The following is a 14,824-nucleotide window of genomic DNA, read 5'->3' as shown; positions in this document are numbered from 1 at the left end:
TTTAGTCAAAACATTCAGTTTTGTACCTTCAGTGTCACTCTTTCTTTGAAAAAGTGAATTCAGGGGACCAAAACAAGACATTAAATAATAAAAAGATGTTTTTGATTAACTATATCACATAGGATCCTGCAAACGATTTGTATCTTTGTCTAAATACGCTACTTCTTTTGTAAAATATTTGTATGCATTTATGTTATAATAGCACGTACAATGTTTCTTCTAAAAATTTCAATTGTCAATCACCGTTTTTGTTTATAAAATGTCTAGTTTTAAACTAAATTTGAGAAACGATTAAGAAAGCTGTATTGTATTAAGTAATTATGGTATTGCCAAAGCCTGAAATTGGCTAATTGGCGAAGGGGCCGGCCATTTCGCTAATTGACCAATGCCGCTAAATATTGACTCGGAGAACGTTCAACAGCCAGTTCGTAAAGTGACCGGTGATCCCTCGCCCAAGTGCGATGATAAAAGACATGATTCAGGATCATCTTCAAGATGGCGTATTTTTTCGTGATAATTATGTCCACGTTAGTTATGGCAACTCATCATACCGCAGTTATGATGTGGGAATCATTTTTTATTCTCCAAACTTTGGCAGAAACAATTATATGTTTGTACAATTATGTTTATGTTTTTTTTTTCTCTGGTCACATACAGCTAATCCAATACAGCCGCTATATATAGAGATGTAGTACACGTTGGCGATTAAAAAAAATGTATTTCACTCCTGCCGGGTCATCTTACATCATCACTTCGGTCTTTGGCCAATGATCTTCGGCCACTTCACGAAAGAACCACCAAAGTCTGAATTTCAGAAATTCAGACTTGGACCAAAGCTCTTGGCCGATTCGCGAAGTGGCTGGTCCTGTAGCGAATTGGACACACTTCGGGCATTGTCAGTGACTTATATACTTGCAGAAAATTTGAGAACATATATAGGATATATTGTAGGGAAATTTGTGATCACAATTTAATATTCCATTAGGGGTATGAGCATTTCAAGAACCATATTTTCAATTATGCATGCGCAGATATTAATTTCATATTTAAATAATTTTATTGCCAGATAAATTGGGGGAAACACGTGTGAAAAATGTCGTTGCTTGCCGTGGAAATTCAGAAAGATGATAAAAGTGATACAGTAAGCTGAATTTCAAGTTATTTGCTGAAAATAGCTGTAAGTTGAGGAATTTCCGCAAATGAGTATTTCGATCATTTCTTCATTTGAATATGTCCTTCAGTTCGTTAGTTGGACATTATACATACCTGTTATGCTTAAGCACTTCTGTCATCAGCCATATTTTTGCTCATTCGTGCAATACTGGAGGCTTATTCTAGAAAGAATCAAATGACGGGCAATTAATGACATAAAGAATTGCGGAAAATTTCTGATCAACCACCAGCTAGTTTCAGCAAGTAACATAAATTACAGCTCACTGTATCGTTGACATCTGTCTGAAATCTCACGACATTAAAATGGATTTTTATTCCAAGTTGCCCTATATATTTCACAAAAAAATTATGAAGAAATAAAAATGATACTTTTCGTGCACGTATACTAAAAAATCATTTTATCAGAATGTTCACATTTCATTGAGTATCAACTTGTCTCATTTCATAACAGTATATCATATATATTAGTGCTAAATGTTTTGCAAGTTTCATGAAATTTGGTTGAAAACTCTGCATAATATAAGCAAAAAAACATGCAATTAAAACTGGAATTTTTAGAAGAAATGCGCTTATATGTCCGTGAATATATGAGCTATTTTTCACGAAAATGCATGCAAGTACATACTACGGAAAATAGATAAAATATTTTGTGCGCAAGTTAAAAATTGTTTGCAGTATATTATGATACAGAATTGATCAAAAAACATTTTTTTCCCTATCCAGTCTCTTGCAGTTCGCCCTAAATCCACTCATCACTGAATTTTCACTGGGCAGTGTGAGTAGAGACGTTTTGTTTGCATGTCCGAAATTTCAAAACAATGCATCTATCATATTTCTAGAAATTCGAAAAAAAATGTCTAAAATCCAGATTGTACTATGTAGTATGAATTGAACAAAAAGAAAAATATTGATTGAAAGTCGAGTACAAGAGCCTTAACAATGTCATGATGATACGGCATTTAATTCAGTAAAGCATTTCAAAAAAAGAAAAGAAACATTGTGTTGCCTTCTTACTCACTCATGTTATCAACAAAACAAGTTTATACACTACTTCAAAATGAGCACTGCTTCATGGCTATATAGTGTATATTTGATAGTTTGCGACTATATAGAAGAAAAAATTCCATCATGAATTTAGTTTTTTGAAGAAAACAAAATAGTAAAAATAAGGAAATCATATCGAAAAAAATTAAAGTAAAAATTAAAATGAAACACAACTAAAATTGAAACAATAGAAGTTAGATTCTGAGAGTCTTATTTAGAGTTACTTAACCATCAAGAAAAACTTGTAAAATAGAGATAATTGGCTTCCTTTAATTGCAGAAGAAAAAACCACCACCAAAACATGTAACAATGTTTTTAGGTTTAACTTTAATGGTTTCTGTGGGATGAGTATTGTCTAACAACGCTTATTATTTTCGCTGGAATCACGTAAAATTGCAGAAACACGCCAATTAATTGTAATCTTTTTCTATACAGTTACAATTACACCACAAGTGTTCAAACAATTTTTTTAAGGAAAACATTTAGCATTGATCTTTCTTTTTGCCTGGAATTAATTTACTGAAACCTAATTATCAAAAGAATTATTTTTTTTATCAACTTAGATTTAATGAATTGGTTTTTTTTGGTTTTATTAATAGTATTAATTACTTGATTGAATATATATAAAACCTGAATAAATTTCTAGGGTATAAGTAGATATTCATAAGAACATAAAAAACATTCACAGATTCGTTTGTTATTTGGAAAAATCGTGATGCCTTCAGTGATTTTTGTTTATTTGTATGTAGTAGTCATAAGTTGGTGTTTTTTTCCGCTGAATTTTCTTTCTTGTAAATAAATCGGCAGTTTTTGATCACGTATGTTGTTATTTTAATACTTGGTGGACACTAAATCAATGAACATTTCCAATTTCCGTAGAAAAGTGAATAAGGCAATCTCTTATAATGACTTCGGTTGTAATACCTCGGCTATAGCGTCAGTAATTCTAGCCCGAGGTAAAAATGGGTCTCATTTTCAAATATGTTTGTTGTAGTTAAAATAAATCGTAATGAACCTTAATTATGCGACGTTTGTGTCGACTTTTGTAGTTTTGTCCATGAGGAGTATTTTTGGGGAAACTGCTTTTTTTTCATGACAATTGTTTGATTTTTTTTAATCAGTTTTTGAAATGTCATGGGAATTTCACCAACCCAGAATAATAACATATGATCCTTATACGTGGGCTAACCAAAATTCTTTGTGACAAATACTAGTACTACAACTTAACCGAACATGCACTTGTACGCATTCCTCTACGGAATTTCTAACCAATTGGTGCATGCCGGGATATGCGTGTATATGTTGTGAAGCTATGGTGAAGTTTGCTTGTGTGTAATACTTCTTATATAGTGCTGCCATCTGACATCAATTTTTCTAACTATGACTGAAGGATGATGATGATTTAGTTATTGTACCGTTCACGTTGTGGACCTGTTGCTCTCAGTGACGAGACTTTTAACAGGGACATCAGCTCGCTGTAAAATCGGCTTTTCGTGAAAAACGCTGGAAATTTGATCGTAATTACAGAAAAAAATACGTAAATACCTCAATTGTCACCAAAATTGCTTAAATGAAGAAGAATTGCCAATTGTTGCTATATTCATGAAAAATTCAGATATTGGGCAATGAAGTACATACTTTCATTGCCATTCACAACGGATTAAAATCGTTTGTAAAATTGTACGAATATCTGAAGTTGTATTTCCTATCGATCCGCAAATCATTTCTCCTATTTATTTATTCATTATTGATTTATTGCCGGTCCACAAATTATAAATTTTTTTTATGAATTTTTTCCGGTCGACAAATTATTTCTTCTATTTATGTATTATTTGTAGTTTTTTTTTTTTTGCCGTCTCACAAATTTTTAATCCTATTTATGTACATTTTCTTTCCCTTACTTACGCGCTATGTCTCTCAGTTCTACCATTCCGCGAAATTTTTCAGCTATTTCGATTAGCAACAAAAATTTGAACAAACTGATGTACAACAGTTTCTGTTTCGTAAAATAATGTTTGATTTATTGCAGGCTTGCTGTAGATTTTATACTCTGAAAAAGTTATTTTATTTGTAAGCAATAATTGAGGTGATTTCACATTCTATCACCTATTTAATTATCCGTGATATTGCACGTTTCCAAAATTTACCCCAGGAAAATTGAAAATACATGCCACAAGGACCAAGGTCATATATATATATATATATATATATAGCAATTTTCATGTTGTCTGGGATATTTATTCTCCTATGAAATGTCAATTTATAATTATTTGATATTTTTTCTACCTTTCGTATACCAAAATTGTAATATTTGCGTTCCCATAAACGAAAATTTCATAAATATAAATTCATAGAAATATATTTTCTGAATCAAAATCGATGTAAGTTTAATCCTTTTACGATCGTGAACGTAATATTAAGTCCAAACGCCAGCGGAATAAATTTCAACGCGTTCTGTGTGTTTTCCTACTTCTATCTTCACCATCGTTTGCAGTAGCCCTACCAATTTAATTTCTTTTCCTCCTTTCTTTCTCTACTCCTGTTAATGTTTTCTTTCCTCACATATAATGTATTTTTCTACTACATACATTTAATATCGAATAGAACACTTAGGGTAAGGGTGCAGCAAACAGGTCTCTAAAAACTGTTATCTACCTTATCTGTTATAATTTTTCCTTTTTTATTTTTTATTTCCTTTACTAATTTTTTCTAATATGTGGTTAGGTTAGGATTAGGTTACCAGATTTATCGCCAATTCGCCGAATACATATAAGCCAAATTTGTATTTAGAAGCCTGTACGTGAAGTAAGTAAAATATTCTTCGTGTTAATACATTAGAAATCTTGTCGTACGTCAAATTAATTCTTCGTAAATCTTCGAGAAAACTGCATTCATAAAATACATTGTTCGCTTTCATAATCTCGAATAATTCCGCATATTGGAAGTCTCGCCTCACTCACTTGAATGGCATTCCTTCCGATGCTTCGCATTACCTAATAAAATGAAACACGCGAACATGCGAACATGTAAATCAGTTCTTTTTGTCTTGTGAAGTAACGTGAATGATCTTACACGTTCCATATTCCAAACAAAGTAGTATAATGGATGTTTAAAACCTCGTACACATTCCGAAAGAAAAAGATTCGAGAATTTCGATAATAACCCGAAAATCTCGAGAGCCAAGCGATACATTAATCTCAATGAATTTGTCGACAGTCGCTGAAGAATTTCCGAATCTATCATAGGTGGATTAGAATAAATATCAACCACACTAGCGCGGACTCAAACTATCGCCGTCGCCCTACACCTCTCTGTACCCTATAGCACACCTGGGAGTAATTTCCGGAAAGTTCGGTATTATTAAGTTTTCAAAACAGTGTATAGCGGAGTTTAAAATTTTAAAAGGTATATTTGTGTGATGGTTTCTTTAAAAGGAACAAATGATCGCGAAACTTGACAAAATGTCGCAGTTAGTCCGTCTTTTGTGTCCTAGATATATAAATGTATTGATAAATAAATCCATTCAATATACAATGATGGCTCAAAAATTTCTGACAAAGTTGGTTATGCAGTAGTTCACTACAACAACTATAATATAGTGTATGCAGGCATGGTTCCGCTGAACAATGGCCGTACAACGTATAAAGCCGAAATAGCAGCCGTAAAGGACGCTATAGACCCCTTTCACAATAATAAATCAGAATTCGCCAACTTCTACAGTGTAGTGACAATCAATCAGTACTACAGACATTAAGGAAAACTAATTACAAAGATAAAAACATACACAACATGGAAGTTTTAGACGAAAAGAACGAAATAGTATTTCATTGGGGGTCAAAGCTAATAATCGGAATCTAAGAAATGAGCACGCAGATCAGAAAGCTAAGGAGGCAACAAACAAGACTGAAATATATATGATAGTTAAAATCACATCCATACAATTGAAAAACATGATAAAGAGATTGATAATGAGAAACTGGTTCTAAGAGAATAACTGGTTCTGGAAAAACTGGTTCTAAGAGAATAACTGGTTCTGGAAAAACTGGTTCTAAGAGAATAACTGGTTCTGGAAAAACTGGTTCTATAATGAGAGACAGTTCACAAAATACAAAATTTACCCATGAAATATTTCCAAAAGCGTCACTCAATGGTGAGGTTGATTTTCACTTCAATCAAGTTCTGTCATAACATGGCGCCTCTGTTGTATACCAAGAAAGATTTCACAAAAAATCTCGGGAATTCATGTTTTGTGAGAAAACGGTCAATGATGGTAAACATCGAATGTATAGTAAGAAGCTTGGGAGAAAAACAGAGAAGACATCAATTTCAAGAATTAAATCATAACCATTTAGGCATTAATAAAAACGACAAAGAATGGATCTCTTATAACGCAAATAAAGAAAAAAAAATTAGAACACTATGTACATAATCTATTACTATTACATACATAATTCATTTGTAATAATATGCTAATATAATGGTAATGTGATAATATGCTAATATAATGGTAATGTGATAATATGCTAATATAATGGTAATGTGATAATATGCTAATATAATGGTAATGTGATAATATGCTAATATAATGGTAATGTGATAATATGCTAACGACATGCCAATGCAATAATATGCTAATGTTTCTCTCTGTAATAAAAAGCTAATGTTTCTCTCTGTAATAAAAAGCTAATGTTTCTCTCTAATGTAAAATACTTATTGTAAGGCCCAGGGCACCAAATTGCTGCTTCCGAGATGTTAATGGTGCTCCCCGGGGTAGGGTGCAAATATAAACTTTCCTGTTTTTTACGTTAAGAAAATGAATGCTACCTCCGAGAAACCCAAGGGCCGGTGTAAGTAACTCATATCTGTTGGATCTAAGAAATTTTTATTAAAAATTTAATTAAATATTTTCTGACATATTTGAATATACATAATAACTTTTGTGATCTAAAAACTGTCAGAATATGCAGCGTAAAAATGTATTTTTGCTTTGAAAAACTAAAAAATATTCCGCAAGAACTTAAAAATACGCTTTGACCATATTTCCTAGAGAAACACACACGGAGAATTATAGGAAATCGCCAATTATTGTCAAAATGATGCCAATGGTACAGAAATTAAATTGTGAATAGTTGCTAATATCACCGAGAAGTCTCCAGTCATTTCAAAAATAATGTCAAAGATAGATGAAATTGCCAATTTTTGTTAAAATTGTCAGTTTTGGAAAATGAAGCTAGAGAAGAAAGAACTCGAGGGAAAAAAATACCCCGTTCATTATTATGTTGAAATATACAAAGTATTAAAATATGCCTGAAATTCTGAAGATCATCAAAAATGCAAATGTCCTAGAGTTATTAAAAATCATGGAAAAATTCCTTAAAATTACTGAAAATCATGAAATAATTTTTTATATATGCTATACTAAAAATCGTGGGAAAATGTTCCATCGCATGAAGGTACCGAAATGCATAATAAATAGGAAAAAGTCATAAAATGATAGTCATAGTCAAATAATGACTACCATAACAACTATTTCATGCACATACGTTTAATACTTTATTATATAATTTTTTATTTTTTCAAGCCTGTTAATGTAATTTTATATCAAAATGTATCAATAAATAATTGATATAATTCGAAGACCGCGTGTTTCTAAAATTGTTAATTATTTAAAAAAATTATTAAACTAAAAAAAAATTATACATATTTGAATGCAGTGTACGAAAAAAAAAATGTTTGTTAAAGTTTTGATCATTGCAACAGAAAAAATAATTAAGTTCAAACTTTGGTCGGTAGAGAGCGCTGCGCTGAAAATCCAAACCATGTCGAAACAGTATAGTGTAGTTAATTTTTTTTAACGGGCCACTCTTAGAAAAACAAAAATACGACCCCGCAAGCAAATTAACTTTATGTTTTTGAGAATAACTTTGTAAATAGGTAGGCAAGTACTTCTTGTAAGGTAAAAAATAGGCCCAGTTTGCCAGAGGGCCTTATGATGATGTTGAGACCGTCATGCGCACTCTCCTACAGTCAGGCCTCTCAGCATGTAACACTTATGGCAGGCCACTCTGCCTAGAGATGGGAAACGGGAGTGGGGGGAGGGCGCTGTCCGGTCTTCAAAGATCGAAGGTCCACTCTGCGGAAAATCCATGGTGTTAAAAAAAACTCATGCACTCTACATGCACACTCACTCATGCAAAACTACATTAATATTTGGCCCCCGGGCTAAAGTCTACCCATATTCTAGCAAATAGTGGGAAAACACCAATAGGTGAGCATCGAGCTTATTGAGTATTTGAAGAATTTTTGATTTCTATAAAAATTGATGAAGGGTATTTTCATAAAAGTCACCGTTTAAGCGATGTATGCTCAACCCATTTCCCGCGGAGACCCGTGACACCCACACGGGTCATCTGTTATGACCCGCGACCTCAAACCTAATTTTTTAAAAATCAACTTAGTGACACATTTTTATAGATCAACCAAGTGATCAGTCGCACATTTCGAGAGTATACTTAAACGGCCTGTGCACACTACAGATAACTTAAGTGAGGCGTGACATATTTACAGATTGCAGATATTTACAGGCCACAGTTCCATAGCACATGAGATGTCCGACACACTTCCAGATCACTTGAGTGATCCGCGACACATTTAGATATTAATTGGCCCTCGGTACAGTTCCACATCAGGATGTGCAACACTTTTTTAAAAATCACTCAAGTGACCCACGACATATTTACAGATTACTGATTAAGTGAAGTGTGGCTGGGTCCGTTCCAGAGCAATGGAGCAGCCAACGGTGAGGTTCCACTTCCCCTAAGTTACCCGTGGCACAATTCTATATTACTCGGGTGGCCCGCGGCTAGTTTTTATGGCCGTTCAAGTAGCCAGCGCACAGCAAATTTACAAATGACTTAAGTGGCCCGCCGCACATTCCCATATCATTTAAGTGACCCGCGGCAGATTTAACATATCACTTAAATGACCCGCGATACATTTACAGATCAATTGAGTGACCGGCGACACATTTACAGGTCACGCTAGAGGCCCGCGACACGATTTCAAACCAATGAAGTCGTCCGCAATTGGTTGCATATGTTCGAAAGTGGCATGCTTCCGTGCTACATGGCAGCATGTGTATCAAGGACCTTGTATGTCGGCCATTTTTGTTTCTTTCGAACCGTCACAACTCAGGACTATCACCATTTATGGGCTATTACTACCTAGCGAGTTGTGCCGGAGGTGTAAATGTTTGTGTACCTAACAGTCTGAGTGCATATGTAGTGTTGTAATTTGATTTTTCAGCGCTGCCATCTATATTTCAGATGAAGTGAAGTGAGTGATGTGTTATGATTGAATTACATCTGTGCTGTTTGTAGATCTGTTGCTCTCTGTAGCGAGACTATTTAACGGGGAGATCGGCTCGGATTTGCGCCTTGAAGCTGGGAACCACAGAAAACCAACTTCAGCCGACCACCGCTATGGCGACGGTGTGGTTCGAACCCGGGTCTCGGGTTAAGCTCTCGGAATGATTTTTATAACTTTTTCATTTCGTTTTTTCTCACATTATAAGTATGTTATCAGTCACAGTCAAAGGGCCCCTGCTGCAGAATGTGGAAACCATGGGCAAGGTATTTGTACAGTGATGGCTGATGAATCATTGACAGCTAACACTTCAGTGAAAGGTCTTCACTCTTCGGTTGTTGTCACTGTGTCACTGTGAAACTCATGAATGTCACTGTGTCAAGGGGGCAGCATGTTCCAATAAGCACGGCATTGCTTTCTCCACGGTAGTGCTTTTCCAATACCGTGTTCCATTAACTGAGTACTGCTACCGGTCTGTTTTTGCGTAGGGATCTTGAAACAAAATCGTCCCAAAATAATGGACGATGTGAGTACTACCGCAGCGTACAGTCACACGTGGTAAATGTAGGGTCTTCCCAGTGTAGTCACGTGGCTCTACATTTTCTCAGGTTTTACACTTTTGGAAATTGACTGTTCTATGCAATGATAAATGAGTCTCATCTGCCCATAATTTATCGATCAGCCATTGTGGACCTTCGTCAATTTTCGAAAACCCCCAATTTGTGAATACCCCTCTCGCTTTGCTGTGTCGTTTGGCAAGAGCTGTTGCAATGATCACAACTTATAGAGGTGCAATTGCAACACGTCATGTATGATGCGGAATACCGATGTCTTTGGGGTGCTAATGATTCATGACAGTTCTCATGCACAACTTGCTGCATTCGTTGACTGTTCCTATAAGCTGCGTAGGGGGGGGGGGGGTACGCGGTGCAAGTATTGCAACTAGGAAGAAAAAAACGCATAGAGGTGAAAGAAGAGATGGCCACACATAGTCAGGAGGAGGGAAGATAGAGAAAACGACCAGAGGTATTGGTCATAATGTTGATGATCCCTCCGGAGAAGCTCTTCTATCTATAAAGAAAGAGAAATAGAGGGAGAGTGAAAAAGGGGGAAGGAGGAAACAGACCAGAACCAGCAGATTGCGAAAATCCGCAAATCGAGATGAAGACCAACTTGTTTGTTCAAGTCGCGCAGTTTGTTGAGTGGCCTCTTTCTCTGCTTTGTCTCGCTTCTCGAATATGTGCGGTGTAGAAGAAAAAAATACAATAAATTTTACCGCTCATCTGTATTCTGAACTCCCGTATCTCTTGGTCGCCTGATTATGTGCGCGTCCTTAGAGAGTCTATTAGCGAAGTCACAGTGGAGGAACAGACCGAGAGTACCTAGAGACACCCAGGCTCTATCACACAACGCAAATGGGGACTGTTCCACGAGTACTCGAGTGTCTCCAGTGATTTATTGAGTGTTAAAATTGCATCTTCGGCCATCACTGGCAGTAGATACGTAGAAACTAACCTCTGATAAACGTACTCCAGCTCTGCAACGCTGATGACACAAATTTCTAGTTGCTTCCAAAATCGTACGATGGAAACCATTTCGGCGGAAGTGATTGAACCTCCTTCACACAATTGAATTCTTTCTTCAATCTCCATTACAATGATGAAAGTGTTTTTGCATTTCTTCTAGGCGCAACATTGGTGCGATACTGCAACTTTGTTGCTGGTAGGATCATTCCATACACACATCCTCTTTCTTGATTTTTTCCCCATCTCATATCACTATACCGTGTTTAAATGAATATGCGAGATAAAAGATATCTATGTTTATTTCAAAAGAAAGATAATTCCTCCCAGAAGATAGATAATTCATTTTTATCTATTGCGTACTGTACTAATTTCCTTTTCACAACTCGAATCAGACAAGGGAGGGTAAAAAGTTCCAATATCGAACACAATTACTTTTCTACCGTTTTAATTAATATGACTTTAAGGCTTCAGTATTCCGCAACTTTCTGCAGCTGAAGAATGAGTTTTTAATTCTGGTCAGACGAGGTTAGACAAACCCTCCCCCCCCCGCTTATGATGTGTTGAGACGACCTTTATTCGGATCGCCGTCTATGACTTACAGACAAACCTGAATTTTAGATATCTGTCAAAACATATAAATTTCAATACTCATATTTTTATGAACTAATATGTACTACGTGCGAATTCATAAATTTATTTTTGCTAGTCACATTAGTTGCCCTTGAGGGGCCTCATTTAGCCCGCAGGCCAAGGGTTGAGCGAGGTCTGCAGATTTTTCAAATAGAAGCTTCAGGAGAGTAGTGTTTTTTTTATACCACATTTTTTCGTTATTTTTAATCGTGACTATTTTTACATTGCCTGCAATATATTATCACATTCACAATCACACACTAACGTGTGTAAAGCGATTAATATGAATAGGACTGCTGTTCATGAGTTTTCTAATCTTTTGAAAATTTCTGCAAAGGTTAGAAGATGTCGTTGTCGAGAGGAATTTTTATTTCATGAATTTTGTCTACATCAGTGTTTTTCAACCTGTGGCCCGTGGACCTCAGAGAGTCCGTGAGTATTTTTTATGCCCTCTGCAGGATCATTTTCATTTACTACCATTACATGAATGACACATTTTGTGCTGTGAGATTATAGTTTATTGGATTTTTTATAATTGTAGTTTTATAAAATTTTTTAAGCATTGGCATACATTACAGGGTGGTGCGGCACCAAAAAGGTTAGAAAACACTGGTCTGCATCCTCAGATGACACTGACGAGATCTTACTGGCTCCGTTGAAGATGTTCCTCGCAGTTGTAAACGAAACGTGTTCAAACTCCTGTGAAATTCTTGACATAAATAATCACTACAAATAGCAATCAGGTTTATGAAGTATTGGCAAGATAAAAATTTCTACAGTATAAATCACATCAATATAGTGACTCAACATCAAGAATGGATATTTTATTTTGTTTTATTCATGACAATAAATAACATGTGAAACCACTTTTTTTGCACATTTTAGAGCTTTTTAAACACCTATGAACAAACACTAATGTAATGACACCGAATTCAGTCTCACACATAAGGTCACTTCTGGTGAGGTCGAAAAACAGAGTTGGGCAGGCAAATAGCAGGTACTCATATATACATATAATTATATTCACAGACAAATATTATTTATACATATATTTCTATATATATGTACGCATATACTTCGAAACATTCATCACAGATGATTACAATACATCTGCATTAAATTGCAGGGCTAAATAAAGCTCGACACAATGGAAAATGCATCGGATGTGTTTTCTTGAATAACTTTTCTTTAAAAAGCCTATCCATACGCTATATTGGCTGTCCCAAAAATTGTTTTTCCAGCAAACTCTATCTGCAACTATTATTGACTTTAGCAAATTACACAAAATGAAATTATAGGATTGACAAAAATTGCTTTGAAATTTGTTTTTATTTAAAATGCCATAAACTTTTTACCATTTCAGTGTGTGCAAAAACTTACGATAAGTGCATGTATACCCAGCTCCTAAAAGCCATCAACACAAAACTATTTTTAAACATAATATATTCTCCGATATATATATTATCATTTTGACCATTTGTCGACAATTTTTGATTGAAATCCTGAAAAATAAATTTCAAATTTAAAAGAAGAATGCGATCGATCTGGAAAATTAAATAGTTTCATTGAATTTATTTATTGTTACATAATCTGAAATGATTTTTGGAAATGGATTAGTAGGAATGGGATTAGAAAATTAGAAACGTTGAACACGGCAAGGGATAAAATTTAAATAAGAATAGAAATGAACATGATTGTAATGTGAATTGGATAAGCACATTGCCGTAACTAGGGAGGCAGGGAGGGGGCGCAACTGCCCCGGGCGGAAAAATTGAGGGGGCGGCAATTTTAGAAAGGGAACAAAGAACACCGTTACAAACTTATGTAATATTAAAGGTGTCGGGGCGGCAAAAATCCTAATTACGGCCATGGATAATTGCGAAATGGAAGGCGGAAATACGTGGTGTGAGTAGGAGGAGACTAAAAAAATTCTCTCTCTGCAACAAAATATGACTAAAATATGTAGAAACTATGCGGCAATCTGAAAGCAGAGTTATAAAAATCACGTTTGGTTCAGCCATTTTGATTCTTATAAGCGGTTGATTATTAGTTTTTTTCCCTGTTGCTCCTATTTATTTACCACTGGAGTACGCGAGGGGGGGGCATCCTTTGAGCCGATATTATCGTATATATAGATAGCCGATTTGATTCTTACAAGTGGGTGATTATTGTAACCAGTGATTCGTATAAGCGGTGGCTACTGTAATATCTATCTTGCTTGGACTTCCAAAATAGCTTCATCATATCCTGTTGCTTTCTCTGCATGTGGGGATAGTAGGCTCACCGCAGATCATCATAAAATAAGGAGAAAATAACACTCGTCACAGCCCTCTGGTTGATGGGTTTTTTTTGCCCCATCTGTTGTTCCATTTGCCACCATTCACATTAATTTGAGACAAGTGAAATTCTTTGTGAAGAAGATATATACTAATATGACACAGGTTTCTCGCACTTCAAAGAAAATTGTCCGAAATTAAGTGTGTGTGAGGCAAAATAAAACGAAAGAATCTTTGTACGTCCTTAAATAAGGATACGATTTCTTTGTAACTTCTGACAGCAAAATTTAAATCGCACTGATTGGAAATTTTGGCACCGAATGTGAATCTTTTTTTTTTTCCTTCAGATTTATGGAGCCTCTCAAAAAGATTATGGCAGTTTGAATAACCATAAGTTCATTGAAAACATTATATAATTGGAAGAATATTTACAGAGTCAATGATTGCACAGAGATCGTGAACCGGACAAACAATTTTGGTCAGTCAGTATTCCAATATTAACAAAGAAGCACATATTATCTAACAACCCGTACTTATTTACATTCAAGTATACAAGATGTTTTGACATGAAATAACAGTATCTGAGAAGCGATTTAGGAAGAAGAAAAAAAGACATTTAGTGTTAGATAAGTGATTGTGGCAAGCTACTATATGGGGCAGGCCACAGAACTATTGAGAAATCTATATTATCATTCCCACTAAACTCAGACAAGGCGTTGTGGCACCAGCAACTGTTGATGAGCAATAAATGGAAACCACATCACAATACTCTTTCAATGTCCGTGATTATGTTCAATCGGAGGGTAGGGA

This window comes from Pholcus phalangioides, unplaced genomic scaffold (genome assembly GCF_987345545.1).
Source record: "Pholcus phalangioides strain wild (caught in Gottingen) unplaced genomic scaffold, Ppha-v1.0 ptg000042l_1, whole genome shotgun sequence".
In the NCBI taxonomy this organism is placed as follows: Eukaryota; Metazoa; Arthropoda; class Arachnida; order Araneae; family Pholcidae; genus Pholcus; species Pholcus phalangioides.
The sequence above is the reverse complement of the archived record's forward strand: the minus strand, read 5'-3'. Positions refer to the sequence as shown.